The 25,365-nt window shown below is 46.3% G+C and overlaps 1 protein-coding gene across 2 annotated transcripts in view; it reads left to right on the top strand.

Moving 5' to 3' along the window:
- Positions 1-1,138: 1,138 nt before the first annotated feature.
- NEDD9 (neural precursor cell expressed, developmentally down-regulated 9) overlaps positions 1,139-25,365 on the top strand; it is a 107,120-nt gene continuing 82,893 nt past the window's right edge. Inside the window, exon 1 of one of the 2 annotated variants that reach the window (XM_055703878.1) lies at positions 1,139-1,324. The gene's annotated coding sequence lies outside the window, so the exon portion shown is untranslated. Of the gene's footprint in view, positions 1,329-25,365 lie in introns of both variants that reach the window. The other variant, XM_014276505.3, reaches the window with a different exon arrangement.

The raw sequence follows: 25,365 nt of genomic DNA, 5'->3' as shown, positions 1-25,365 counted from the left end.
GCAGCCCATCAGGCCCTGATGCTTCCCACTCCCTCCCGGCTCACCGCTTTTGACCTCAGAGGTCTGGCTCAATTTCCCTACTCACTGACAGAGCTCTTTGGATGTTGTTTTGGCAAACAAATTCGTATAACTTCTTTTTTACTGTCTCACACCATCTCTTCACCTCTTTCCATGCCACCCTCCCTCTCCCTTCAGCCATGCTCCATCATGCATTAAGGGGAGTTTAAAGACGCCTCAGTACTGACCTGTATTTCACTACGGAGAGATCAGTTACTCAGTATTATTTGCATGAGAGACATTAGTGCCTTTCTCCTGAGTTAATTAGGTTTTCCCCTGCCTGCTTGGCCAGGCCAGCAGAAGGGCAGCATGGTTGTATGGCACCTGCTTGACAGCTTGTTCCCTTCAGGCCCTGCAAACAGCCACTGGCAAACCTGCCCTCACCATCACATCACAGCTGTTGCTTCTCCAGAAACCACTAGCGCCTGTGGTCAGGAGAACCAAACCATCTGCGGCGATGTCTCACAAGCCTTGTCCCAGCTCCACACCGGTGACGGGGCGCACGCCAAACCTCCATCACACGATCCCTACCTGTGTGGGATAAAACCTCTATCTGCAGCCACCCCACTGTTCCTTAATCCCATTTTTAAAAACAACTCAGGCTTCTTAATCATTTGCGAGAATGACAGCGAGGGTCCTGAAGCACAGAGGTGTTTCTTATGGCCCATGACCATAACCCACCGAGGTGCTGAGCTGTGGGAGCCAGCAGCCATCTCACCATGCACAGCACCGCTGGGCTGCGGCATGGAAAGCTCGGCGCCCACAATCTCACTTTCCAGAGCTACAAAGCTCTCTTTTAGCACCAAAGCAAGGTTAGAAATAGCCTCGGGAATTAGGGCTGCCAAGTAAACCATCAGAATAAAATGAAATTGCCCCTTGGCACAGCTCCACTGAATTTGGTGCCTACAAGACAGCCATGGACGGCCACTGACCTCTCCCCATGGGCTTCCTCATTCAAGAAGCACTCGGCCTGAATTTCTAAGAGCACTCAACCTGAATATCTAAGAGATACTGTCAAAAAACAAGGTTTGCCAAGCGGAGAGGAAATGACTAAAACCGGAAGAAAAACATTTGTGGTTTCTCTCTTTTACAAGCAGGAGGGGAGACAGAGTAAAAATGTACTCCTACAACCGAGCCTTCCCTACGGAGCCAACGGGTGGGCATGGTTTCCTCGGGCTATGTTAAACTCACCAAGGGTGCAAGAAACCCGACGAGAAGGGTTGAGAGAAGGTTGGCAGAGAGCATTAGGAGAGGCATCCCCGGCAAGGTAAGTGCCACCCAGTGACACCCCTCCGCTGCTGTTGCTGGTGTTTCTGAGCCTGAACCTGTACATCTGTAACAGCCCGGTCCCTCTGCATTTAGGTATGCAGCGACCTTCTTGAGATTTTTAACAACCCTACCGATTAATATGAACTCTGTGCTTGTTAAAGGCTAAATTAATAGCCGGTTTGCTCTCATGGGCTTTTTTTGTTGAAATAATATTTTGTGTGACAACTGACCATTGCAATTTGCCTCCTTGGACTATTTGGGTACCACTAAGTTCTTTAGTGAAGATACGTTTCATGAGAAATCAGGGAAGCCCTGCTGCATTTCCAAAGGCAAGTCAGGAAGTTGGCTGGCAGCAGCAAGTTTATTTGCAGAGTTGCCACTGCTGCTGGAGAAGGGGCCAAACCCCACGTACCTGTCGTTTGCCAAGAGGAAACACATTATAAACTCTTCTGGAGACAGCCCACCCTTACTCTAAGCTGGGCATTACCAAACAGATTGTCAGGTCTCAATTATATCATCAATTATGCTTATCAGACAGGAAATATCTAATTTCTTTTTTTGTGTTGAACGTACAGTAAGATCTGCTTCAATCTGTCCTGCATGTATCAGAACATTCTAGTAGTTATCTAAACAGAGGTTTAGGATGTGAGAAAGCTCAAAGATAATTTTAAAATAGGGTTTTAAAGACATAAGAGATCATTCTTTGCAAGCGCAGATTTCACCATAAGTCTGCCTCGGTCACTCCTATTAATTCCTAGGCTTTCTAGCCTATAGATTTTCACGTGGTTGAATTTACATCATGAATTTTTTGCTTTACTTAGTCAATTCATAGTGATGGAGGGACATAACATGATTGCTATTTTGTTAGTCTGCGGTGGTGGGCAAGCTGTTTCCTAATGCTGGTGGCATTTGATTTAAACAGCAAAAAAATTTGGCAAGAAAGCATCTGCAAACATTATTTGAATAACAGCTACAAAGCTGTGTCAGCGGTATGTGCCCCTCTCTTTCACTTTCTGCAGCTGTTCACAACTGATCTGCGATTGTACAGAGACCAAGAACGAATACTCAGGAAAGATTACATGGTGATCTGCACGAGGCAGCCAAGCCTCTTGGAGATACACCATTCAGGGTGCCATAGGATATGACAAGAGGATATGATTTGGGTCACGTTGTGTATTGTAAGCAGAAAATGAATTGTTCTGCCCACTCTGGGGCTATTTGAAGGAATCATTTCCTGGGCTAAAGAATACACTTTGATAAAATGCTTGTAGAGTAAATTCAGCTAAGTAATCTGCAACACCCTGTCAATTTTTAAAGAGGAACTATTGCTTCTACTGCACTGAACAGTTCCCCTGCACTTCTCTTTTTGAGACCTGTCCATATTCAGCCAGAAGGACAAGGAGAGGCTAGAGACACCTGTGTATCTGCCAAATCTCACTAAAAGCAACCCTCAGCAACCTCCCTGTAGGGCGCTGAAGTCCATATCTACCAGCTGCAGACACAACAGCCCTCTCTAAGCCTCCAGAGAACAACAGAGAGAAAATCCAGGTCAGTGCTGAGGCTTCCTCTGAAGCAATGTTGCTTCACAGGGTCACTAAAAAAAGTTACCTATCCTGGTAAAAGCATCATATAAACCGTAGGAAAAGCTTAACTAAGAACAGGCATGGGAGTGCTGTGCTGAGGCTAAGTGTGTGGAGCGTGGATTTTTTTGTCTGCTTCTCAGGAAAACAAAACAAGGCTGATAATAGCAACTTGTGTTTCATCGGAGAAGCCACACTGCCCCTTGGAAAGAGCTTAGACTGTCCTTCAGAGCCAGGGGCGCACTGCAGCTTAGGGACCTAGCCCGTACCTGGGAGCAGAGAGGAATGGACATGTTGGGACCAGGCTCTGAAGGTTGGTGAGATATGACACCTTGCAGCAGGAGCATTCAAAATTCAGGCATGTGACAGAGGACATGAGAGGAGTTGCAAATAGGGAAGGAGCAATCTGGTGTTTCAAGGGGGAAGGGAGACGAGGAAGGGTGAAGTAGTTTGGGGAAGGTATGGCATTCTTCATCACTAACGGTCCCCATGAACTTCTGCCAGTCATTCTGCCTACTTTTTTCCCCAAAAGCAAATTTTCTCCTTACCACTACACTATGCACTTTGATTTGCATGGTTTCCCACAGAGAGCACAAACGTGAAGGGGCTGTTACATACAAATGTAACTGACTGCTGCACTAGCACCCCGTAAAGCACTGAACTGTAGATCTAGCCTGATCTCCTAAGTCCAAACTTATGGGGTTTCTTTGCTCCTGGAGAGTTTTTCCCCAGTAATCCAGGTGGACTAACTGATAATGATAGTTAAGATGATTCCATAAGTACTCAGAATATCTTTAATTGTAGGTTACAGGTTGCTTTTTTAAAAACAAAAGAATTGTCATTAGCTTTTTCTCACCTAAATTTGCTTTTTCAGAACAAAGCATTCACTGAGTGCTCTACCATGCAGGCTCAGTGGCAGGCATTTTATCAGAAGCAGCAAATTTTAAACAAATATTGGCATTTTAATGGAATTTTAAAGTCGTACTTTCAAGAATCAAAACTGGAAACCATTGTTCTTACCACTCAGTGGAAAAAACAATTTGAATGAATCAATACTCATCAAAGACTATGTCACGAATACCAAATACTTAAAACACTCCTAACAGCATCTGGCAAACAGCCTGAAAAGCAGAGACCATTCTCTGTCTGTGAGTGGTACAACAAGTAGTATAATACATCTATTACTTGGTCTAGAGCACGCAGCTGACTGTGCTCAGACCTTCTGACATCTTGTCTAAGACCAAGTCAACAGTTCTCCTCTATCAGCAGCCACAAAGAGATCTAACCAAACAGACTCCCAGAACGTTTAGTCAGGCCAGTATATTACAGGGCAAAAATTAATGATCTTCAATTACTCTTTATGATCCCTCCGATTTAAAATTCTGTGGTTGCGTCTACATGGCAGGCCAGAAAAAAAGCTGTAGCTGCAACATGCCCCGTAAGTGATCCACCTTGTATTTGTGTTGGAGACACTCTCAAAATACTGCAAAGACATCTTTCCTGAAGTAACAGCTGGCAGGGATCAAACCCAGGTGTATATTCACGTTCTTCCATCTGTCTAATTACTGATCAAAATCCTCGTGTCCTGTGCCTGAGCTGCACTGGGCTCCCTGCCCAAAAGGGCATCCAAACACGCACCCATTGCTGCAGCTTTGACTTATCTTCCATAAAGAACCTAATCCTGGTTTCTGGACCTTACTTGTTGTTATGGAAATGACTGCAATATCCATGGGAAAGCTCCACAGGATTTTGTGGCCTTTTGGGTTCTTCAGCCTGAGCTGGTCTAAGCTCTGCGACATTCTCCCCTTCTCCAAGGTACTTTCTAAACCTCTTGGCTTCCTCCTGCTGTTTGTCCGCTGCTAGAGAGGGACCCAAGGGCTCTTCTAGAGAGTGACAAGGAGCAGTAGGGACTGAAACATATGAGGAGAGGATATTTGTTCATGTGGTCATGGAAAGAATTAAAGAAGGGAAAAGGGGTCCTACTTTATAAAATCATCTGAACTGCAAGAAATGACCTCTGTTACTGTGATTCACCAGTTGAGAGAGGCTGCCTTGGCTAGCTGGGCACCAGGGTGCCATTTCTTCATGGGTTCCACATGATGTGTTGGGAGACACAATCGCACGGTGGCCTGGTGCAGGAACATGGCCATAGGACAGTAGGTGGCCATATCCCTTTCCCCCTCTTCACCCCTAGGCCACAAGGAAAGAAATCCGCTTTCACTAACGCTTCACCTCCCTCTGGGTCATGGTTTGTTCCACCAGTGCCTTTTCTACCCGAGTAGACAAACTCTTGTTTGCCAATACAGCATCTCTAAATGTCGCACGCAGGATACCTCAGCAGGACTTTATTTTGCCTTCTCTTACTCTTGTATAGCTGTCTAAAAGTGAGACACTCTTGTGCAACGATAGCACTTGATTGTTTTTCCTCATCTTTCTGATTCAAAGCAGTACAAAAAAGATTTTCTTTCTCTAAGCTGCAAGCAAACAGACCATTGTTGAAGAAAAAGCAAAAAAAATGCCTAAGCAGATTTTTCTGCCACAATAATTAGTGAGTTTTGACCTCTGCAGCCTGTTTCAAATATTGGACAAGCGATCTTCTGAGCTGCACGCCTTCGGTTCTCTGCTGAACTCTTCTTTTGAGTTTACTCCGGGTAAGCAGCATCACTGGCAATGAACCACCCCACATGTACATCTGAGGAGGAGCTGTGCTTCAGAAAGCCCCTCTGAAAATTAAATTTTCTCCTTCCCCTAGCATTAACAGCTTGATGCTGATAGACGTGAGTAACAAATTACTCTGTTCTCACACTAATTAAACAGTAAATTAAAAGTAGCACAGAGCTAGGACGCCTCTTGCTGCCTGCCCAGGCCACACAAAAGCATCACCCCTTAACCCAGGATGCCTTGATCCGAGGTGAGGGAGGAGGAGGAGGAGATTTTATGGTCATTTAAGCCCCCGTGCAGGTACACAGCTCACTTTGCAGCACAACTAAGGACATGGCCCGCTTCAACAGAGATGAGGAAAGGGCTCCTTTTTTGCCTTTAGTGAGACAGACATTCTTCAATTTATTTTATGGCTACAGATGACATAGCTGTCTAGAGGCACTCTGGTGAGGAGAAGCGAGGAGAAGAGCCAGCGTGGGGGTGGAGAGCTGCAGCTCTGCCCCTCCATTTGATGTGGTCTCTTTTAAAGGTCACCCACTGGGACCCGACATCAATCAAATTATTTTTGTAAAAACAACAGTGATCCCAATGAAGATTTATATAACACATTTGTGCTATAGCTCTTGGTTCCTTTTTCTTATATTACTTAAAGCAATATAATAACTTTTGCAGGCATATCGTAGGAGACTGCCAACATTTCAAACATTTCCTTGATGTAGGATGATCACAATTGAAAGGAATGTGAATTTTATCCAGCCGTCAGTAAGGTTTTGTTTTCCTTAATCCCTGAGACTAAATTATTGGGCAGTTTTTATCCTCCCAACTAAATCTTAATTGAGACTTGCTGTCATTTAGGTTACCACATGACTTTTCTAACCAAAGCACCAGGGCACCTCTGAGGAAGGACTGAGACAGGGACCCTCAGCATTTCTCATTGCTAAGAGCTGGTTGTGCAAGAGACCTCTGCAACACTTAGGAAAAGGCAATCAAAGTTTCTTTTCAGTATTAAATTTTCTTTGTTTGAAGCGCTCTCCTAGTCAAACCTGTGAACAGTGTAACCCAGCCAGAATTCCCACCGACTGGAAATAAAACTGGTGGTTGGTGTCCCAGGGTGCTGTCATTTTGCTTTGCGCTGCATACGCATGGGGGATTTTTTTCCCCACAGCTTGAGAGTTCAGGTTCTCTCTCCAGAACTGTACAGAAGCAACCCCAAAACCTTCCGTCCACCCGCAGTTAGGATCCATCTAGGTGTCTGCAGAAGTGCTGAAGAAAAGAAGCGGTTCGGCCGCGGTGACTGGTGTCACTGGAATCAGCAGTAAAGATACTGACGTGGGGAAGAACATCAGGGATATTTCAGTGCCATTTCTTTGGAAATAACTTGGGATACCTCCAAGTACTCTGGCAGCTAAATGGCAACATTTTCCCCAGCAAAATAAGTTAGGTCCCTTTTCAACAGGAGCAGAGTGCAGTTTCTGCCCCCATTGCCAGGATCATCCACAGATGCAAGGAGACGGGAATGGAAACAGCAAGTACAGCCCCCTGTTCGCCTCCCCAGCGGCAACGAGCCCACGCCAACACCAACGGAGGGCAAATGTCCTGCCAAAGGTGGGAGTGAGGGAGGAGGAGGAGGAGGAGAATGGCCTGCTTGCCACCTCCCTCAGAGCCCCCCATCTCCATGGCTTCCCTCAGGCAACATGAGGGATGGTCTGGAGGCTTTGTTTAATTTGGAGGAAAACCTAGAAGCACTCACAGTTCCCTGCGACTAGTCTGGAGGAGAAGCACTTAAACGGTAATGCCAGGGCTTAGCTTTAACCAGGATTTTAGCCCCGAGCCTCAGTTAAAGACTAATAATTCAGACTGACTGTTCAGGTTCTGCCAGCACCAGTGAAGACAGACAGGCCATTCCTCACCCCGAAACAAGCAGGGAGGAGATGAAATCCAGGAACCTCTGGAGGGATCCGTTTCTCCCTTTCTAGAAGGATTGTGGATTGCTAACCTGGGCTGTATGTCTGACTTTCTGCCAATTCAAATTAGGTCAGAGGTGCCTGGGTTTCTGCACCTTGGCTTCCCACTTTCAAACAGTGTGCGTAACTCATTCCTCCCTCGCAAGGGAGTCACAGGGTTGAACGCATCGGTGGGTGCACGTCATGCACACGGTGCACACCAAGTGCCGAAAAGAAAATAAAAAGGTTGTACTCAACCATCCTGAGCACCTCAGCACTTCACGGCTTTCATTCTACTGGAAAGTGTCCCTGCCCATGGCAGGGGGTTTGGAGCTAGATGGTCTTTAAGATCCCTTCCAACCCAAACCCTTCTAGAATTCCAAACAGCACCAGCATCTCCCAGAAATATAATTAACTTTTCTTTTTATGGGAGCTATTGAGAGTTGCCACATCAGATTCTAAATTCTATTTTGTATCAGGACTCAGCTAAACAACAAATCCCTGCGTGCATTTTGCTTTAGGAAAGTATTCCCAATAAATACCAATGGATTTTGATTTTTTTGAAGCTATTCTAAATGCATGGCTTAACAATAATTAATAATAAGAGCGACCGCTACTTCTTAGCGCAGCTCTCTGTCACTACAAAACTTCTGCCAAAACCCTACTAATTGAATAGTACAGGCTGGGGAGCACCTGACTACCCAAGGGATGTGGGAGTCCACGCAGAGCGGTGTGCCAGCAGCACACAATGGCAGCAATGAAAGCCAGCAGGGCACCAGGCTGCACCAGCACGGCCAGCAGATCTGGAGAAGGAGTTATTCCCCTTCGCTCTATGCTCATTAGAGCATATCTAGATACTGTGTCCAGTTTCACATATATATATACACACACACCCCAATACAGGAACGGCGCCGATAGCCTAGGGTCAGTTCAGTGTAGGACCACCACGATGGTCATGGCTGGAGCACCTAACCTGTGAAGAGCGGCTGAGGGACCAAGGCTCAGTCAGCCTGGAGAAGCAGTGGCTTTGGGGTGATCTATCAATAGCCCCAGTGTACCTACGAGGTTACCATGAAGACTTGAGACAGGCTCTTCAGAGGTTCATGGTGGGAGGATGAGACACAAAGGTTGTAAAACAAAACAGGAGTTTCTGGCTTGATATGAGGAATGTAATTTTCCCCATGAAGACAGCCAAGCGACAGAGCAGGTTGCTCAGAGAGACCATGAAGTCTCCATCCTTGGAGATTTTCAAGACCAACAGGACAAAGCCCTGAGTGATTTGGGCTGACCCCACAGCTGGCCCTGCTTTAAGCAGGAGGTTGGGCTAGTTGTGGTCAAGACATCCCTTTCCTACCTGAATTACTCTGAGATTCTCATGCCATAACCTGTCATTTGTCATTAAAGGTGTAGAAATATTGTCAGTCACCACTGGGTAGCTCTTGAGAGCACATAGGGCAGTTAAACTATAATAATTTATGGTCCTTCTTTCCAAGAGCACCACATCCATTCGGTTAAAGATCTTCTGAGGCAAGAATGCAAAGGTTATCATCATTATAGCTACATGAGTGGTCACGACTAAATGCTGATCTGCCCAGACCTGGTCTGGAGCCAAGTGAAGTAACTGGAAAGTTTGAGTGCACACATCAGCTGACTTGAGATGTAGATATCCAAACCTGAACTCATTACTGGCAACTGAATTACTCCCCACGAAAAGACATAAGCCCACATACTTCGGCAGAAAACTAAAATAAGCCAGGCTGATTAGTGCCAAAACACATTTACTCTCCCCAGACTACAAAGGCAGTCTGATGACTCCAGCTATAGCTGCGTATAGTGCACACACCTGTAAAGTTAGATAAGATGGATCCTACCCTGATCGACTTCGGCAGGGGGTGGATTATGCTTGGAGCCTATCGAGGTCAGCACAGCCAGACTCAGAAGTAAAATATACAAACTCCACGCCGAAATACATTTCTGTGCATTTTCCAGTTTAGAGTTTTAGCCCCACAACTTCACAATTCTAACCGTTATTTATTGGGGAGATATTTTCCTTTTTGACTGTCACGGGTGGAACAGCCTTGAGGACTATAACAAGAGACTGGGTGAAATTTCATAGTGAAAAACATAAGGAAAGCAGAGAAGAAAAATACCTGACTCTACTAGCACACCTTACAAGTTATGGATGCACTGTGGGATCCAATAACTTTTCACTGAAGCCTATGTAGATTGCGCCAGGCTTCTTCCCAATCCCACAACAAAGGCGATATGAGCCTGTCCTCATCTGCCATAGCAGTGGAAAGTACTGGTCCTCCACGTGACTAGGGGAGGTGCTTCCAGCAGATGGGGATGAGCTGCCCAGGGTGAGAAGGGCTGCAGGGAGCCTGAAGAAGTTGGGGTTAACCCTGTAGTTTCACAGTCTGTTTCTATTGGCAGAAGCAGGAGGCCACAGGGTGAAGTGAATCCAGATGCTGATCTGGGTTAAAAATAACAGCATGGTAGGGGAGGGAAGGGGAGGAGGGCAACAGCTGGCTCTGCTCCCAGCCAGGCAAATGCCCCAACGAGAGCAGGGTGAAGGGTGAGACTGCTGGTCTCGGCAGCCACCAGCTCCTGCTGGCTGGGACCCACTGTGGTGGAATCCAGCAAGCTGAGCCTGGGTGGGGGAAGGTGGAAGAGGGTCCAACTGCTGCCCAAAACCACCCCCAGTGGGGAAACAGAGCAGAAAAGAGAGAGTGGCCACAGGTGAAAGATGGTGTTGTTCACACACCCTGAAAATGTGTTTACCCTGGTCAGCAACATGTTTAGAAGGGAAATTAGAATGAGATTTCATTTTCTTTTCACTTATTTTCTTCAGTCTTCAGCATTTTTGCCTCCACAAATAAAACAATGTCCAAACCAGAATCCCTTTGGCATCCACCCACTATTTGCGTTCCCTGCAAAACAACTTCTCTGTCAGCATCCCAGTGACAGGCAGAGCCACAGCAGTATAAAGACGTAAATGACAAACAGGTCTCAGAGAAGCAGTAGCTTGTGTGAGGCAAACTGAAATTAAGAAAACAACAGACAAGCTTTCAAGTACACAGGTCTGAATAAATGCTGAGTGCCCAAATTTTACTGGTTTTCTCTTGGAGAATGTGCCAGCCTACTAGGAATTGTGGACTACACCGACCTGCCTTCCCGCTTTTCAGTGGTGTTCACTTTCCAGCTCCCACTGTTCATGTTTCCATTTTATCTGACTTACTTTTATACTGGTTGATCGCTCCATCCTTCCTATATTTACTAAGCTACCTGCAGGCACCCACCACCTCTCTGTCCACGTAATGGAGCTCATGAGATAAAATGTTAAAATGGGAAAGAGATGCTCAGGAGGGACAGAACGAGCCACAGAGATCCTCCATGCAGGCAAGATGCTTGTCTTTTGTACTTGGGGAATCCCTTGGTGCAGATCAGTCCCTGAGTATTCAGGTTTTATCTCTAGCTACGTCCCTGCCTGTTTCCCCCTCCCCTCCTGCCGGTATGAGAGCAGACTCCCCAAGACTTGCTCTCTGAGTAGCTGGCAGCAGCCACACAAGAAACTGTGGCTTGTGCTGCGGAGGTAGTCACAGAAAACCACACATGGACAAGCCACACATCTAGAAACATCCCCCACCCAAAGGGAAGTATTACAATTACCATCATTAGCTGCTGCCTAAAGTGGCTTTCCACGCCCAAACACCCAGTAGAAAATTCAGATCCATTTCAGACCCTCTCTTCCCACTTTTGGAAAGTAGCTTTGCAATTCTTGTGTAATTACTCAGGAAAAGAAAAAAAAAAAACAACCAACCAACCAAGAAATCCAATTATCTTCTCCTTGAGTCATGCCACTTGCTGGCTGAGCGGCAGGCTGAGTTCCTCAACCAATCCGAACGAGATGGCTGTGTGGAAAGCTGACATGGTGTTTGGCAATGCCAAGCCAAGCAAGCAAACATTTTATCAGAACAAGCTTTTCTAAATCTGTCCCATGAAGCAGAACAAACATATGGGCAATGCCATTGCTATGAAAGGAAGATATGCAGGGCCCCGGTCCTTCAACCTACTCTATGCTTTGGCTCCAGCACAGCTTTGAAAATGAATATATTACAAAAATTCAAAAATGTTGATCATAGCAAAGGCCCCCGTGTAGACCCAATCATACTAACATCAGAAGTCCTTCTGCTGATAAAGATTATTCCATTTAGGAAACTAATCTGAGCTGCAAATGGATGTAAAGTCAAGGTTCTTCCAGCCTCTCCAGAAGTCAAAACACATCAAACAAACATGAGACGTGCCACTCACTGCCAGTGCAAAAAGCCTTGCTCTGCAGTGTTTGAGCTGGAACCAAAAGGAAGGCCTCACAGAAGGAATCAAGAGGCTTTTGGGGTGTATTTGTGCTGCCGGTACTTTTCCCTGGCCCGTGGCCCCTTGAGCAGGGTTGTTTGGGTACAAAGCACTCCCATACAGGATGGATACTCACACACACACATTTTACCACAGCTCACACCAGTCAAGCGTCATAAATTTCCTGTGCTGACCTCTGTGGTGGTGGAGGCAGATCATTTATGAGAAAGCCAGTTACCTCTACACTGAGTAATGGCCCTCTATGCCTCTCCATTCAGCTCCTGTCTCTCTACCCGAGAGATTCGTGAACCCCTGTCCCTCACTCCTATGTTACCCCCACCACACATCACACTCCCCAGAGTGCAATTACTTCATAAAAACCATGTCATGAAGAGAGCTGTGCTTGCTAGCTTACTCCTTTCAGTCTCCTAAGTGAGCAAGGAATAGATTCTCAGGCTACACATGCCACCTAACAGAAAATGCCTCCTCTTGCACCCAAGTGCAGCCAAATGTCTAATGTTTCTGTTCCTATGGCACCTACGGAGGAAGGTTGCTGATGATGAGTCCTATATCACACGCATACAAGCCAGTGCTTTCAGTCACTGACAGGTTCCTGCTGTCCCAAAACCAGCATTCAGATCCCACAGTACACCAAGATGTTCATCCTGATCTAGGCCTTCCTACATATACACACATCCACTATATCTGTTACCTCTCAGTCTTTAATGTATTTACACACAGTCTGCCTTATACTGTGTTCTGCATGATTTATATTCTGATGATACACTAAATTTGAAAAAGAGTTGTAAGTTGACACAAATATTCATTGCCTCATGGACCCACGAAAGAGCCATCCCGGTATTTTATTTGTATTAAGAACTTTGGCCTTTCACTGCCCTTTTGAAAGGCTGTCTTCAGCTTAAAAACTACACTGAAAAAGCTTCACTTTTACTCAGTATTTGCACAAGTACAGCAAACCCAAGCGTAACATCTCGGCTATGGACCCATAAAGATATTGGCAGCCATGAGGTGAAAGGGACTATTCGATCCTGATAGGTCCTTGTTTGTGCTTCAAACAGATTTGAGATACTGACCCAAAGTCTGGCTTGCCTCTCTCCAGGGAATTTAATCACTAGAGTAGTGTGAAGTGGCCACAGGGCCAGGTTTTCCTCCCTTAAGGCTCCCACACTGCTACCACAGCACAGAACCACCCCAGCGCCCCTTCCGTGGGTCTCCTCACACCTAACAGCTCCTGAGCACATGATGCCCTTCCTCGAGGGAACGAGGGAAAGCAGCCCTAAGTTAGGGAGAGGGGGGTACCCTGCCTGCTTTACCGCACACCACTGAGTTAGCAGGTGACCTGCGGTAAACAGGGCGTACGGGATGGCTTGGTGGTGGTTAGTGGCAGCACCCCTGAGGAGCTCCACGCTTGGCTGGCAAGCTGGAATGTGACCTTGCCTGCTCTGCCCCTTCCACCCAAGATGCTCAGATCAGACCAAGTTTCCCTACAACACTGCCTGCAGCAATCAAACATTTGATCGTTTCCAGGTAGTCAGTGTTTTTACTCCAGATTGCTAAAATTACATGGGGGAAATCAGTTCTTTCTGTCTAGAGCCACTGAAACTAGTAAATCCACTTAGCCTGACTTTGAACTATAACAACTACAGTATTTTTAACACAAACTTTGTGCTTCTCACAAACTTTTTGTTTACCAGCGTCCTATCTTTGTGAAAAACATCCCGTGCTTAGTTAGACTTCATGTAACAGGCAAGCCCCACATCCTGAGTCAAGTGGTTAGCTGCTGATGCTGAAAGCAAAAGGTATTTTTAGTTGCTGTTTTCTAATCTGAATTTGTCCACCTTCAGCACCTAACCACCTTGCTGCATCCAGAGATAGTTTTCAATTAATATCTCTTTGCTTTCAGGCATTAGTGGAAGAATATAAAATCTCACCTTTGACAAAATAAACCAATTTAGCTTCTCTTGCCTCTCTTTAGAGGGCACGGTTCAACTCATGCTCGTGCTGCTCAGCCCTTCTCTGCTCCCTGCCCACCTGTCAACATCCTCTTAAAAGTGTAAACACCAGGAGCGGGCTCAGTAGCTCAGTAATGGGCTCATTAATGCTGTACACGTGGAAATACCACCTCCTTGACCTTTACTCAGCAATCTGCTCTAATCCCCGGCAGCATTTGCTTTCAGGTATACCGTATCACACAGGGAGCATGTGTTTAGCTGACTGTCCATTAGCAATGAGCCTGACTGAGTCACTGGTTTCCAAAACACAAAATGTCCCAGTCAAACAGCGTGGCTCTAAAAGTACACTTTTTGTCTGTAAGTACCTTGAATTTGACGAAATATGTAAATACATTTTTTGTTTGGGATAAGATTAGTTTACCAGACAATCCAGAAGACCCTGAAAAATAGCTCTGTCCTTGACATTATTCTTTATTACTTCATCAACAGTTGCATCATCATCATTGTCTTTGCCTAATGAAATACGACGTGTGCTCTCAAGTCAAAACCCAAGTAACTGGATATCTCTTAGCCTAAGAATGAGACTTTTGGTTTATCTGTCAGGAACATCCATTCTGAATGCTTCCTCATGTATAATTACTTTAGAAAGTGGGACTATTAGCCAGATTGTAATTCATTTAATGCTTTTAATTAGTCTTATATATTTATAGTTTTGTCTTGCGCTCAGAACGTCACGTGGAAAAAAATCATATGCCTCAGAGAAATTTCAATAGATGTACGTTTAGGTAGATATCGAAACCATTACCTCCACCAACCAGACGCTGCAATTATTTGACGAGACGGTTTTCATAAAACTACACTGATTACCATTAATTTTTTTACCTTCTTCTAACCCTTTCCTAACTTCAATGCACTATCAGCCTTCCTGTGATTTGCCCCAGAACTTACCACCTGCGCTTCAACTATCTGAGTGATCTCTCCCATCTTTTCCTTATTTGACTCAGCTGGCTGGTTTTGGCTTCAATGTCTTCACAACTCACTTCATTATTTTCCAATTCTTGGTGCTGAAACATGATGGACGTATGGGCTCAGTAAATGAGAACACATTTTTCCTCAGACCGCAGTAGAGAAAACTGTGATTTTGTCTTGGCCATTCTGACTTCTTCTGCACGTTGTCCCCTCTGCTGGGTTAGAAATAAAATTTCTACACACAGGTGCAAGCATGATTGTTTTAGGGGAAAAAATTAATGTAGAAAACCTGGTTAAAACTTTCAAAACTTTCACCTTTGCTCTTCCTTTGGTCAGGAGAAGGATCCTGCTGCAAAAGGTGCAGGTGGAATCCCTTCTCACATCAAACTCTTATTGAGTTTACTTGAAGCAATGCAACTCCATCACTTCAAACCACATAATTTGTTATGCTTTGTGCAGTGCCTAAGACAAGCAAAGCCCAAAGTGACAGGTCCCTTCAGCAGTGCCGCAGCACACGTGCCAGTAACAAGAGGATAACCCTACTGCCCTCCTTCAGCACCTTCTTTCCTTGAGAGAAGCAACAGGTTTACTCAGGGCAAGGAAAGCTGGCAGAGGCATTATGGAAAGAAAAAGCTCCCCTCTCTAATCATCTCAGTTCTTGATTCCCCTGGGTCATTCAGGATAAGCTCTCCCTTGCACGCGCTAAGCGAAGGCAGCCACCGGAGGTGGAAGGAAGGGACAAATGACCTTCAGGAGATGTCCATTTGTGCCTGGTGCATCTCTGTGTGTTGCCATTACCCTGGGTCTGCCCAGCTTGCTCCATTTAAAGAAGGGATAAAGCTGTGATAATTTCAGATTGGCTACCTGGGTAAAACGATAGCGAGTGACAGGAACATCCCACCTGGAGCCAGTAAAATGGATTAGTAAAGACCAGTATCCCAGATTCCAGGCTGGAGCCTGCTGCTATTTCTGGTTACACAAACGGTAACACGAAGCTGGCTATCAGGTCACATATCGCTTAGCACCACTACCTCACACTGACTTGCTGCTAAATGCCTGCAACAGGAGCTTAGGTGACCATCCAGATCCAGGTGGTAGGTTTTAAGAACTGAGTTATTACTCACAGACCACAGGAAAGTAACCGATACTCTGGAGTATCTTTGGCTAATGTATTGTCTAACATTTCATTTGCTCCAAAACTGCATCGGATTTATCACTTCTGGCAAGAAATAGGATCACTTGTGTGGCAGGCTCTACTGATTAAAGTTGAAAACAATTTGTGCAATGTTATTGCCACCTGTATTGAAGAAGGAACAGCTGTTACCACTCATACCAACTTTAAAGGGTAAAGATGGATGGCTAGAAAGCTGTGTGCACGTCTGTTTGGGAAGCATGAGGAAGGGAAAACGCTGGCAAGACCCATGCTATAAGCACATCTGGGCTCAGAGAACAGACATCCACTACTTAAGGAATGGCTCCCTGATGCTCAGCTTTGAAAATCGAACAAATATTTAATGCTGGCTCTGAATTTTCCAGCTTTCGAGTTTAAAACAACATGAAACAGCCTTTGTAGCATGGAGCCATTCCACACCGATTTGCTCATTGGGTTTAGCTTACGGGGCTACTCTGGGGATGGCCAGCCTTCAGGAGGTCACCCACCACACCTCGGCTGGCTCCGGAGTCAACCAGCAAAGAGGCCCAAGCAGCACTGGGTTGAAGCACCATTTTCTCACTGATGGCAATACTGGGAGAACTAGGTAAGAGTTAAGGACTTCCAGGAATTAAACAGGAGGCATCAGGGGTGTGACACAAGATGATGAAGGGGCTTTTGGGAGGGGATCTTGTGCAGAGTCTTGGTCTCCACCTTCTTCTTCCCTTTTGTCAGGGATATGCTTCCTCTCCCACAACCTGCCCTGCCGTTTCCCCCTTGATGAACACACTCCCAGCAGGAAGGGCAGCAACAGCTATCACAGAAGCAGGGCAGCTCAGGGGCAGGGAAAACCTGCATTGAGCTAAGATGCTTGACATAAAGCGTGTTTATCAAGGAGCAGCAGGCAGGGTGACCTGCTGGAAAGGATCTCTTTGGTTGGCCTTTTTTAAATCAGGAAAGGGCGGAAGCTGGGGAGAGCGTTATCACATAAAGCCTCTTTCAACCCAGTTGGTGCTGTCTCCTCAGACTGACGCCTCTGGAGCACTGGTCAGCAGGCGGCTGGGCATGAGCCCCCAGCGTGCCCAGGTGGCCAAGGGGGCCAGCAGCACCCTGGCTGGTGTCAGCAATAGTGTGGCCAGCAGGACCCGGGCAGTGACCGTCCCCTGTGCTGGGCACTGGTGAGGCCGCACCTTGACCCCTGGGCTCAGCTCTGGCCCCTCACTGCAGGGGGGCACTGAGGGGCTGGAGCTGGGGAAGGGGCTGGGGGAACTGGGGGCGTTCAGCCTGGAGAGGAGGGGGCTCGGGGGGACCTGGTTGCTCTCTACAGCTGCCTGACAGGGGCTGTAGCGAGGTGGCTAGCTGTTTCTTAAACCGACAGGACAAGAGGAAATGGCCTGATTTGCACCAGGGCAGGATTAAACTGGATATTAGGGAAAATTTATTCACCGAAAGGGTTTTCAAGCATTGGAACAGGCTGTCCAGGGAAGTGGGGTCACCATCCCTGGAGGTATTTAAAAGACACGTAGCTGTGGTGCTCAGGGACATGACTTAGCAATGGACTTAGCAGTGCTGGGTAAGAGTTGGACTAGATCCCCTTAAAGGTCTTTTCTAACCTACACAATCCTACAGTGCTATGACTTCCCCAGAAGTTCTGCTGCCATGCTCCCACCTTCGAGATACTCCTCCAAATTTTAAGTTGAAATTATAAAAACTTCAATATGGAACAAATGAATAATAAAAAAGCACAGTAATGGATGGATTTGCTCAGGCTCTGTTCATAGCAAGCCCTAGGCTGTGGCTGTTCTCATCGTTGGCTGTCAAAGCACAAAAGCAGCGGAAAGCAGGGGGGACAAAAACGTTAAGAAGAAAACTCTGAAGGAGGGAAACGGAGGAAAATCATGCACCAAAGTAAAGGGACAGAGAGGAGAGCTCTTGAAATAAAGTCCAGCAGGAGAGCATAGGAGTAGGTCAACCTCTACCTCTTCCCTCATGAGCGAATAAATCATCACTGCCAGGATCTCATCTGGATTATTCACCAGCCCATCTCCCAGGGGTGCCAGCAGCCCTACAGACCACACAGTGTTACTGGTGGCTGTGGGAGAAGCAGTAGGTCGGGAAGGTAAATGATCTCAGTCCCACTTGGTGATCCTGGGTTGTTGGAAAACCCTTAAATGTGGGACACCACTGGCACTACAGCCTACTTGAAAAGCGTTATGTCCACCATAAGGGATCTCCAAGATGCTCCACCTTACTGATGTGCATCTTTTGTGCTATGTGTAGGAAACACCTCCAGTTGTTTCACCCCACTCACTCCTCAGCGTGGCACAAGGGGGTCTAGGCACAGCTATTGTGGCTGAGACCCCAGTTCCTCCAGGGAGGTCTCTTCTCTCTTCCTGTAGGGCGAGGATTTCAGAAAAGGCTAGAAGGGGAAACAGCCACTAGAAGATGGCAGTGGAGGTACGATGGTAGAGCTCAACAAAACTCAGTTTTCATTTTGCCCAGCCTCTGGGTACATGTTTACACATTCAATGGTACTCTACTGTACAACCCAAACTTCTCCATACCCCTCTGTTCAGAGACACCATGCCTTTTTCTTTGAGTGCTGTCTGGAACGCATCAAAGAAAGGAGGTGTACCCACAGTATCATGTCAGAAAGACCTCTGGTTTGAGTAATTCCATTAAGAGACTGACTGGGTCAGACTTCTTTCCCTTCCCAAACAGTATTTGCTGGGTTATCTATTGTGCAAGACTCTTCACTATTGAATCCATAATAAACTGGACTAGAAAAAACCCTTCTACATGGGGGAAAATATTTAAAGCTTGGGGAGAATTATTCTAAAGAAAAATCTAGATTTACAAAAAATGAAAATCTAAACCACATTTATCCCTTCTTTCCCTCATTGTGGTTTTTTTTTAAGCTTCAAGCATTTCAAAACACTTTTTTATTTTTCTTGTTTCAGGGCTCTTATAACTAAGTCAAGTGTTAAAATTGAAGGTAATTTCGAGCTAGAGTTTTAGTTTTAAGCTAGAGTTTTCTACCCAAAAATATCAGGACATTTAAAACATAATCTGAAATTTTTACAGCTAAGTCTCTTATCACTGTTAATTCTCATGGAAAATTTTAGTTTTAGACAAAGTAGGTTTTTGTTTTGTTACAAAAATGATCTCAAGAAAAACATTCCCAAAACACTTATCTCTAACAAGGCTGTCAAACGCCTTGTGTTTGTGTCCCAGGGAAACTGTTTTGTAAACTGAAACTTAACTGCTATTGCAAAAGCAGGAAGAGACTCCTCTGACCTCCACAGCTTCCACGCTTAGAAAAGCACGTTCCAGTGCCACCGAAAAAATGACCTGTCGTAATACTCCTTTGAATGCACAATCTCCTCCTCTGTCATCCGCCCAACAAAAAAAAAAAAAAATGCTTACATGCAACTATGAGTTTGTGACTGCTGGCAAACCGAAGCAGATGTACTGAAACTGCTTTCTGATTGCCCCTGCATGCATCTGAGCACTACCAAGGCCACCCAAAGGCTACGGATCCCAAGCTTGTCCAGTGTTAATCACTTAGCACATTTGAAAAATTGCCATCTGATGAAAGGCAAATCCAGGTCCTCTCTCCCAAGGTTTGAATCTGCTGCCAGATTTGACAGAGCTGGCCCAGGCAGTAGGTTTTACTCTTTTTAAGGCAGACGGTCCCTACAGAACCAGGGCACCAGCTTAGGGAAAAACAGAGATGCGGTGGTTTAGACTCACTTCCCATTTGTTGCACATAAGGGAAATCACACATTTTTATAGATGCAGCCAGGGCAGCTGAGATGAACAAACTGATTGCTACCCTTTGCTTTCAAAGGACAAAGTCAGCAGCAAATGAAAAGAGTCTCAGCTGCAATGGGACACATGGTTTCCAGAGGCAGATCTCTGGAGAAGGGAAACCACAGCTCTCCGCAGTGCTCCTACTCCTCCACTGAACTACTTGCAATGAAGACATGAAATCCTGTTCGAGGTTCTGCCCAGATTAGTTGCCCACAACCATACTGCAATGAACTGATCAACTATCAGATTTATCTGTAGCCATGAACCACAAGGCATGCAATAACTCTTCTGCACACAAATTGCTGTTCAAATGGAGTGTAGATGGCCCAGGGATCAGAGCAACAGGTACAACAGCTCTTATTCCCACTCTCGAAATGATGTGGCTGTGTGTGGTCCTGAGCACACCAGGTGAAAGGGACAGTTTTTTCCTCCAAGAGGAGCAGAGGACATCCAGCTCCTGGCCAGAGCTGGGTGGCATACTGCTGGACTGAGCCCTTAAGGCCACGTTTTGCCACGCAGAACCTAAATGTGAAGTAGGCTTACTGACCCGGCAAGGGAAATACTCTGCTTTGATTATCGGACTCTGAGTGATTACAGATTTGCACCGCTGTCGGCAAGAGCTGTGTCAGCCCCACGCTGTGCCATGGCCAGGGCTCTCACGAGATGAATTCCCCTGGAGCACACCCAAGTCAAGGTTGGGCATTAGTTCCTCAAACCATCTCCCAGAGGTGGTACACTCTGCAGCGGAGCTGCTGGAGCATGAAAGTCTCAAGAGTTGCTTTTGTACCTGAGAAAACCGTGAACACCAGGGTTATTTTCCCAGGCTGCTGCCTAACGTGCCATGTTTCGTTATGGCACGGGCAGCCCCGCTTGCCTGCCGGTGGGCGCTGGGGCTGTATGCCACCGTGTGCTCACCTCCCCGTCTGTGCCGTGAGCTCATCCCACCCCCGAGCCAGCGCATTCCAGGCGAGCCTTCCCTGCAACAGCGCAGGCCTCGCTGCAAACGGGTGGTTTTCATTATTGTTGGGGTTTAAGGGAAATGGTTTCCAGAACTTTAAAAAAAAAAAAAAAAAAAAAAAAAAAAAAAAAAACCAAAAGCCCACCACCTTTTATATATATATAAATTTATGTTAGAGGCTTGCTGAACTTTGAGAAGCATTGAAGCATTTGCTGCCAAGTGGTATGCCCTTCCTTATGTCAGCAAACCCAACATACACATTTGGGCTTGGATGACTGTCTGACTGGTATGTTAGGAAGATGTTTATCTAGGGATGTAACTCACTGTGTTCAGGGGAGGAAAAAAACCCACAAAAACAAAAACACAACCTAAAAATGAATGGCTTAAAATGTCACAAGTTGTGTTTTCACATTTATCCCAATGCTAAAAACAATTACCCTTTGGCTGGTTTTCATTCTGATTATTTGAAAGTACTGCAAGTAAACCAGGGAAAATAAGCATGAAAGGGAATGAACTGGTATTTCTGAAGCAGAACTGGATTGGCGCTGGGAGGGAAGCATACCCACAATAACCTCCAATGATCATATGCACATCTCCTACCACAAAAACGGATAAGGTACTATTTACAGGGCTTCAAATGACTAGTTGACAATTGACACTTAAGTCTGCATGTTTAAATACATATCTTTCTTAGGTAACCCCTGCCTTTCAAAGAAACACATTTGGTTTCAATAAAAAGGTATGCGAGGGATTTGGAGTTTTTTCAACACACGAGAGTCCAAACTAGTCCTTTTGTCTTCAGTTACCGTCCTGACAGCTCAGACCATAATTGACTTCATTAGCAGTCATTCACCTCATGAGACATGTCACTAATAAACTACTGTCATCTTGGATGCAAGTCCCTTCCTCTACTGTTACAGTTTTTCAGAAAATCCATCAAGTCTCTTCATCTCATATAGAAAACTATTCACAGCAGCAGAGGGAACCAGAGGATTTCAGCCAGCCTGCAGGTATAGGAGCATTTGGTCAAAGGCAGCAGTTACTCCACTGGAACACACAGTGTTTGGAAGATGGACTTTGCTGGCCAAACCCCTTGCCTGCCTTGTATAACATATCCTGACACTATGGCAAGCGTTCTTGTGCAAAGCAGGAGTGGCAAACATCTTGGCCAACAAAGCTGCAGCTCAGCAACCTGCTAGCTTGCTGAAGTTCACATTTAGAGGGGATCTACAAAGACTTCATTTGCCTAGTCTGTCCAAGAGGCCCAGTTTAGTAGACAACTAGAGCGATTACTCACAGGTTTGCATAAAACAAAACTGGAGAAGGTTGTGGTCCTCCTTGTACCCTATAGCTTAGCTGCAATGCGAGGAAACCAACGTTTAATTCTGTTCCTCTGTCTCACTTGATCACCCATGCCTCAACTCTTGTGAGCAAACTTAAGCCACCTAGTTGTAAAGCCTTGTGGGAAAAGGAAGAGGGAGTACTCATCTGGTCTGCCTTCAGCTCTTCAATGTGAACTGGCTGTGAGCCAAGCCTCTTGATCCACCAGCGCCCTCGCACTCAGGCCAGTCACAGAGCAAGTCATCACAGACACAGCACAAAACCATGCCAAGGTTCCCAGTTTACCTCATGTGGTGGAGGGAGCGTAGACACCAAATTTCAAAACTGTCAGTTAGTCAAGTGATGAGACTAATCACTATCCTGCCAACTATGGCAGTTTCTACGTTTTTTTATAGCTCTAATCGCACGCTTCTTCCGCTAGGATGTTCATATTAGACCAGACCACTACCCACCCCAGCATCTTACAACCAAACTATTTAACCAACCAGATTATTTGTCCTCCTCCTGTCAAGTACGAGTGTCATTTACAACTACTAATTCAATGAGCTGATGCATCACTGCTGAAAAAGAAATACGAGTTGTAATGAGCTTTCAATGGCAATTGTGAAAATAGCTCTTGAAGCAACGTGATTGCTAATTACTCATCCAAAGCTACAATAAATTTTAAACTTGGATGCTCTGCTGTGGTTTTGCTCATTTTTCTTACAAGCTTTGTTTAGAGCATGGACTTAGGCAGCCAAGAAATCATAAGAAAGTGGGAGAAGACAAAACCAGGAACTGGGAAGAAGTGAAGTCATAATACAGGAAGTAAACGGACCAGGAGTTTAAGAACATAGAGCTTTTAAGGCAGGGTGAGGGACTGGATCTCAGTGATACCCCCCAACACATGACTTTGGAGCAGGGATGACAAAGTGGGTTCCTCAGAGCTGAGGAAGAGGTGTGAGTAGCAATTATTTTACCTACCGTAATATAAAACTGCTGAGGTAGACCAGACAAGGTCAGAAGCAATGTGCAGTCCCTATGGACTGAAAGCTGCTTCTTGACCTGCTGAGGGCTAGGCAAACACCAGCTACCAGTGCTAAAACAGAAATATTTGGAGCGTGGCTCTCAGCTGCACTCATGAGAGCCCAGCATCCCCCTCCACACTGGCATTGACCTCAGCTGGTGTTAGTGTGTGAGGCTTCAAACTGCCTTGGGGAGAGGGGAGCTTGCTGCTTTGTCATCTCTGCCATGGTGGCAGCAGCTTCTGGCAGAGGTGATGGGCACACCAGTGTGGCAACACCATCATCTGCTGCTGCTGCTAGACCCGAGAGGAATTGCAAGCCACATCTCAAACTCGGGAGGGTGTGTGTGTGTAAATTTAAGCATTTGGTGTTTGTCTTTCCTGAACTCAGAATGGCTTACTCATTCTGGTTAACTGAAGGAGGGTGTGGGAGGGAAAAGGCACTTCTTTCTAGCATGAGCTGTGAAGCCAAACAGAGCTACTGAGCTGTAACCTTCTCTCCTACCGTCAGCACGGCATACAGCAAGTGTCAGCTAGTGCACAGTCAGGTGGAAGAGCAGAGCTGCAGTTCTGGGCTCTGTTCACATACACAACTGCACTCTGTGATGATGACTTACTCGAGGATCCTGTCCATATGCCACAGGTGCCAGTCAGAGCGTTCCCATCTCCCTCAAACACATAGGCTTGCACAGGGTGGGACACCAGCCTTCTGACAGCTGCCTGCTCCTCTCCACTGCCACGGCAACATTTATTGCTCATTTATTGCCCAGGACCAAGCTGGTCCCTGATAAATTGAGCCTGTGAGCCAGAGACCACAGACGGATGCAGGCTAATGGCTAGCTGGCCACTGGCAAACACCAGGGAGGTTCCTGGCATGCCCATGGGAAGAGCGGGGCTCTGGGAGGCAGCTACGGGCATTGCTTCACCTCCCTGAGGCTCTGCTCTACCGCCTGTGACTAATTCTACACTTAAATTAGAATGTGGGGACTCCACTGATACACACACTTCAACAGGACAGCCAAAGCTTTATTTTCCTTAAGCTTTTAACTACGCTACTTACTCTGCTTTTACATTAACTCGCGTCTGCTCTGCCTGCTGTTCATTGGGCTCTTTATTATCTCCTGTTTCATATGACTTACCTCCTCCTACCCCCATGCACAGTTAAAGACTTGGTGGGTGGTAAACTTCATGCTTAAACCATGCTGCGGATGGGATAACAGGAGTCTGTAGATTTGCCCAGAAGCAAGTCCGAGGGCAATCAAGAAAACGGCCTTGGGATGACTGGTTAAGGGATCAGGAGCACAAGCCGTGTTCTCCTCTATCCTTCCAGCCGCAAGCAACGGTGAGGGAAGCAACAGGCAGAGCCAGCAGATCAATACCTGCCTCCAAGCCTGGTGTCACCAGCAGAATTTGGGGGTTTTGGATCACGAGTCAGTTTACACACCAGGACGGGTGGGGTACACCTGTCTGAAAGCAGGGAAAGGATCCATGCACAGGAGCTAGTGGGGCTCACTGAAAGAGCTTTAAACTGGGTTGGAAGGGGGAAAGGGATAAAACCAGGCTCGCTAGAGATCAGCCTGGGGGCAGCACAGCAATGTTTGAGGGACAATGTGCTGGTGAGGTCCTTCAGTCTCAGTGGAGGTAGAGGTTGGAGATCCATGTGGCAGCAGAGAAGCTGAGGGTATTGATGTGTTAGAAACCATGGAAGCACCTGAGAATGGTCACCTAGGAATCAGGGCTTCCTTGCCCTGCCAAAAAGGTGGTGGTATCAATAGCCCAACTGAAGCGCATCTACACCAATGCACGCAGCATGGGCAACAAACAGGAGAAGCTGGAAGCCATTGCACAGCAGGAAAACCATGACACAGTTGCCATCACAGAAACATGGTAGGATGGCTCACACAACTGGAGTGCTGCAATGAATAAACTCTTCAGAAGGGACAGGCAAGGAAGGAGAGGTGGTGGGGTAACCCTGTATGCTGGGGACTGTGTTGATTATCTAGAGCTTAATGATGGTGATGATGGGGTTCAGTGTCTATGGGAAGGATCAGAGGGAAGGAGTCTGTTACAGACCACCCAACCAGGATGAAGAGGCAGATGAAATATTCTATAAGCAGCTGGAAGGAGTCTCACCATCACTAGCCCTTGTTCTCAGGAGTGCTTCAACTTACCAGATGTCTGCTGGAAATACAGTACAACAGAGAGGAAACAGCCTAGGAAGTTCCCAGAGCATGTGGAAGAACTTCCAGAGCATGTGGAAGAACTTCCTGACACAGCTGGTCAGTGAGCCGACGA

Source organism: Falco cherrug, chromosome 3 (genome assembly GCF_023634085.1).
Source record: "Falco cherrug isolate bFalChe1 chromosome 3, bFalChe1.pri, whole genome shotgun sequence".
Taxonomy (NCBI): Eukaryota; Metazoa; Chordata; class Aves; order Falconiformes; family Falconidae; genus Falco; species Falco cherrug.
Note: the sequence above shows the minus strand (reverse complement) of the source record. Positions and strands in the feature narration are given on the sequence as shown.